A 6139-nucleotide genomic window follows, 5' to 3' on the forward strand; every position below is an offset into this window, starting at 1 on the left:
AATAGCGTCCAGTTGGTCGAAATGGGTAAATAAAACTAATGGACTAGTCATGAATACTTAAAAAGTAAATTACATAAAAAAATTGAAGGGTTATCATCCCCTTAGTGCTGGTTCTGATCTATTTTGAATATAGATCTCTATGGCTATATTCTAAATATCGATCCATATATATTTATATTTTGGAATTGCTTAAATATCATATAAACTGAAAAAGTGTAACATACGCCTTAAAGTTGTAAAAAATATATCAAATATCAATGGGATAAAAGGTTAGAAAATATCACTCTCTTATATATTTAAATGAATAAAATTGTTCTTATATCTAATATTTTCTAATGCGAAGTTTCAGTAAATTGTGAGAGAGGGGGGAGAGGGGAAAAGAGGCATCTGTTACTTTCTAAACAGAATCAATAAAACCTTTAATAAACTACAGCCTTATCAGTTAATGATTTAAGCCCAACCTAGTTCGCTCTTTCCTAGGTACATTCACCACAATAACCATCTCTTTTCATGCATAGTGATTTGAAAAATAACTTTTTTAAACCTAATACCTTAAACTGAATACAATGTGCAGTAACAGCCGACTACCACTGTTACTGCACATTGTATTCAGTTCTAGCTGCATATGCATACTTTGAAAAAAAGTTCTCATATTTTCCACTTCCAAATCTAATATGCACCTGCACATTACATGACTAACATCATTGCCATCGATTTGCAATTATTCACAAATCATAACGTTTTAGATAACTTTGTTTCAGTAATTTTTATAATTGTTGTACGTTAACTTTAAAAAATCGCTTTTCGATCATTTTATTTTCTCTACTAGAATCTATTTGCATTTTCCTCTACAGTTCTTTATGAATTACTCAGGTCAATAAAAACGATCATTAAGAATCATAAAAACGAACCAAATTCATACGATTTACAAACGGTTTCACAACACACTACATGAATATTTCAATACATTTGTACCATAGACGGTAACAAATGACTTCCCTGACGTAACTCGATGTAAGCTGAAGAGGAGTTGGACGAGGGACCAACTACGTCAGGAGGATGCACCACTGGGTGCTGCCTAACTCATGCCATGCCTGAATGGTACAGCTCATTTGCTGATTGAAATAGATTTACAGGTGTAAATAAATAATTGTAAAGATAAAAACATAAAAGTAAGAAAGTAATCAATCAAAGATTTATTTTTTAGTTCTTTGCAATTGTTATATTTATTAGTTTTCCTGATAATCGATTGAATAATCATAATAAATACGTTATGATATTTACTAACTCATGTTTTGTTTTCTATTTTAGAGGGATCAGGAAAAAAACTCTTGTTTTCGGAAATGTATTTTCAACCTGGAAAAATCAATTTTCGTCTTATCTCTTTAAGTTAATTAATATTTTATATTTATTAATTGGAGAAGTTCGTCGGAAGGTGCGGTCAGCAAAGAACAACATAAATAAACAAAACCATATTTATTTATTTTATGCCGACGTTTCGACCTGAGTTTCAGGTCTTCATCAGGGGTTATGGCGTAGAAGGTAGGCCTGCAACTGAATTTTATATTTATCATCTTTTGTTAATAATAAAAAAAGTGAGATAGTCAATTACTGCAACTAAAAGTACTGAGAAGGGAACCTTTTTATGAATTCACCGTTTAAGCCTTGTCAAACTATATCAATATAGGATAAGACCTATCTTATCTTAAAAAAACACTTAATTGTATGCGAGACTTGGTTATTTGGATTCAGGAGACCACAAGACCTGTATTTCCGTCCAAAACTCGCATTCGACATTTCATCAATTGTAGTACTTCCCCATATGTATTTCATAGGTAGGTACGTAAAAGTAAAAAAAAAAATGTGGTGAAATGAATAAACGCTTTTGTTGCAATTAACGATTATTGTTGCAATAACATTCTTTAGCGAAACATAATAGCTCCAGAACAGGAAAAAATTATTGTACTGTAAATATCAACATTGTATTTACGTCTGGAAAAAATATGAATGTAAGTATTTCCTTGCTCGAATTGGATATTTTCCTGGAAGAAGTAAGTCCTCGTCTTCGTTAAGTCCCATAGACTTACGCCCTCTCCAAGTGGATAAAGGGTGGTTATTTTTTCCTTGAGTATATACTTTTTTTCAGTATATATCTTTTTGTATCAACTTTCTCCAATAAACAATCCACAATAGCTATTACAATAGACCCTGTGATGATGTACTTTTTACCCATAACTTACTGATTCGCCTCATTAAGTTAAAATATTTAGAAAATAATCTATATTGTATAATTTTCTAGAAATTAGAAAACAAATCAACGATTGGGGAATACTGTTGTTATTCTTTAAAAAATTCTATTGCATCTAATTAAAGAGATTAGTTGGATCAACATTAGTTTTAAATTGAGAACTGACAATAAATTTTCCAATTTCATATTAATTTTTATCACCATCTGGAATTTTTTTTTTCATTTTCCGCTATTTCCAGTTAATTTATCTTTCGATAGTTTCGAACTAATCGAATCTAATGCGACCGTTTGTCGTATATAAAATTCTATTATATTCGGTTATCATATCATCAACTTAATTAGGACATAAAAAAGTAACAACGAGGAAAGTAAGTGATCTATAATTATTATTATTATTTCTTTAATTACAGTAGATTGTAGGTACATGTGCTACTTAATCATATATTCTCATGTATATGAAATATATACATTCTCATGATATCATCCACGGTTACCATAAAATCAATTTAATTTCGAAATTTAACGAAGGACATAAAAAAGTAACAACGAGGAAACTAAGTGTTCTGTAATTTTTTTTTTTTTTAATTATAGGTTATTGTACGACATACGTTTTTCCCCCCACGTAATCGCCTTTCTGTATTCATCAGGTAATATCGAGTGCCTCAAGCTTTTTGATACCCTCCTCATAGCACTGTCTAACCTTCTCATTCGTCTACATCACCAAGTGACTTCCCATTTCACTCCCTCATCGGTTAAAACTTTTGGAATTTTCCACCCATTGAATATTCAGGAAAGTGAAAAGATGAAAATTTGAAGGTGCCAAGTCTGAGCGTTGGAGTGAGCAGGGCTGTTCAACACGTCCCAACTCCTGGCTATGGCCATGCCCAGCAATCCCTTCGTCATCATTTTAAATTTTAAATTGCTCTTAAACTTTTTTAATAATAGTCTGTTTTATCTACCTACTCAAAAGATTTCGTATCAAAAAATATTACAGTAAAACGACATTAATAAAGAACACAAAAAGAAATTGGCAACTACAAAAAATCCTCTCTTAAATGCTTAGTTCATAATATATTTTCTTATGAAGAATATGCGTATATATTTCATCGTTTTACTTATTTATATTTATAAAAGTTTCTTTTTTTCCTTAATAAACAATGCAGAAGCGTATTAATCAATGATAAAAAAAAAGTAATAAAATAATAGAAATTTTAAAAAAAATGTAATACTTATTTGGATATCATCGCATCTATGAATTAAGAAAAATGAAGCAGCTTATCAAGCAGCACAGAAACCAGCATTATTACCAGTAGGAGTATGGAGTAGCATTATTACTAATAGAAGTATACAATATGTGTACATAACTAGCTAAAATCCTGAAGACTTGGGTCTTTGAGAAACCACCTATGGGCACAATAAATTAAAAATATTTTGAACAAGAAATTAAACTTTGGAGAGGCTCTGAACACAACATAAGAGAGGAGATTTTCATCACCTGGCTAAGGATTGGTTTTACCACATGCGTCTAACACCCGGGTCTCTAATTAAAAAATAAATAGCTTCAAAACGTAAAATTTCCATTTATAAATAACCATCAGGCACAAATCTAGGAATTGAAACACCTCCAAATGATACTAGGAGAAAACGTCACCAGCCTAGATAAAATAATTCAATTTCTAAAAAAACAATCATTTTCAACCACATATATATAAAATAAATAAAATGTATAAAGGACACTAAAGAAGCTAACAGTTGCGGATCCATAAGAAGATTAACCTAATCCCAACAAATTAGGGGTTGTTATTTACATGTGGTGCATACTTTTTATTTTTTAAAGTTTTGTTATAAAAATTAATTAAAAAAAAAATTTTTGGACTAATTTGCAAATAGAACCGTTAAGAAATACGAATTATATTTATTTTTTTATAACAAACGCTTCGATAGTAACATATAACATGAGATAGTGCCCTTAAAGAAAGATTCTCAAGCAAAAATAATTATGCATCACTTCAAATTAAAGTCACAGAAGAAGAGATGAGTGAAGTAACTTAAAAAATGAATTCGGTAAATAAGAAAGAAGATGTATAATAAAAATTTAACACTTTAAAGGATCAAAATATACGTTTTATCCTAAATTTTCAATCGTTTACAACCATTACAACTAAAGTATTAATCATGAATAACTAAAAAATGACATATTTTTCTTGTTTTTTTTCATTTGCTAATCACTTCACACATCAACATTTCAGACACATTATTTGTTATACAATATTTGTTCGGGTAAAAGCCATGAGTCCCTTTGCAGTAGAGATGATTTCAATAAACTATATCTTTTTTTTTCATATATCTAGCAGTCTTATATTTGTTGTAAAGTTTGTGAAGTTCTTCCGTAGCACTTACATGCATCTAAGGTTTGTATGAGAAATCTCTTAAAGTATTGGTTAGTCGGTCCGTGTCATGTAAAAAATTGAGTCAGTTTGTAATGGGTTCTTTTGGTTATGTTGCAGTTTTGTGAGGTGATGTTCGGATTGTATTTGTTTAATGGTCATCCTTAGGTTGACCTCTGTTCCCCTCTTCGATTAAGTTGGTTAGGAAAGATTTTTTAACATAAGAGACAGGGACTAATCTATATTCGTATGGATATATATATACATATAATATAAATAGAATTAAGCTATAAAATTCTTTAAATATAAATGAATAGAGAACTAATAAATAGCAAGTAAAGAGATGGGTGATAGAATTTCTTGTATTATTAAATATTTGTGTTTTTCACGGGCATATATATATATATTTTTGAGGCCTTATCCTTCTTAGTTATACCCGTGAAGTTTGTGTTCTTTACCTTATCGAGCAAAATATTGCTGCTGTTTCATGCCTTATTGGTGTGTTGCCCAACCTGATTCTTTTTCCGGCTTTCGCTCCGACTTCCTACATTGCTGTGTGTACCAGCGTATCTTTCAGAAGTCCTCTTAGCTCCGTCCCTCGAGCTCTTCACGGTCTGCGGTTCCCTCCTGTCTTTTACTAGTGCTGGATTCTCCTCGACAGCGGCTGAGGTCGACCGCCGATGACAAAGCGTGAAGTAACACCTCGGTTACCGTTACTCGCGCCTTGGTTATCGGTAACCGCATCGGCCAATAATTGGAACGTAGAAAACGATTAAATAATGAAACAGATCTAAAAATGACAAGAGAAACAATAGAGAATATCACAAAGCTCCCCCCTACTCCTCCGTCTAGGGTGGGGGGCGAGTCTCCCTTAGGGACAGTCTCTGTTCGGCTGGCTAACAGAACAGGGTTGCCAACTGACGGACTACGGCCAACTGTTTGATTATTCGCCGGCGAATCAGACAGGTAAGTCGATAAATTCATTTTATTATTAATATATAAAAGTGAGTTTTCTCTTAGCCTATAATCACCAAAATAATACGTATCTGACAAACCACAAGTGAATTTAAACATCGAAACTTACAATGTAATACAACGTATGTAAATTTAAAAAATATATTAAATATGAAAGTTTAAATTAAACAGTAGTAAACTTTTAATGTTTATATACAATTTTAAATTCCATTAAAAGTTGAAAACAAAATCAGGCCAAAACGATGTTATTCCTTTATCTATAATTTAAATGTTGAATCATTAAGGTACTTATCCTACGGCAGGCTAGGAAAGAAATGCTTTACATAATTTAGCAACTTTAATAATAGAAACGATATCTAGTTGGCCCTATCAAACTCGAAAAGTTCTATCCACGCAGGTTCAGTTCGATTCTTCGACAGGATATCTAATATTTATCAGATGACTGGTTATTTAAAATCTAATACTTCCAAAAATCATTCGGTTCCTAAATGATATATTTTTTTAAAGAATAAAATAAAAATACAGGAAG

At 31.3% G+C, this 6139-nt stretch overlaps 1 protein-coding gene across 2 annotated transcripts in view; it reads left to right on the forward strand.

Annotated features, from left to right (window-relative positions):
- The first annotated feature begins 5466 nt into the window (after nucleotides 1-5466).
- LOC106677259 (putative fatty acyl-CoA reductase CG5065) overlaps nucleotides 5467-6139 on the forward strand; it is a 73673-nt gene continuing 73000 nt past the window's right edge. For both annotated transcript variants that reach the window (XM_067048527.1, XM_067048528.1), the window contains exon 1: nucleotides 5467-5601. The gene's annotated coding sequence lies outside the window, so the exon portion shown is untranslated. The remainder of the gene's footprint in view (nucleotides 5602-6139) is intronic.

Source organism: Halyomorpha halys, unplaced genomic scaffold (assembly GCF_000696795.3).
Source record: "Halyomorpha halys isolate HHAL.00 unplaced genomic scaffold, Hhal_1.1 Scaffold7.1, whole genome shotgun sequence".
NCBI lineage: Eukaryota > Metazoa > Arthropoda > Insecta > Hemiptera > Pentatomidae > Halyomorpha > Halyomorpha halys.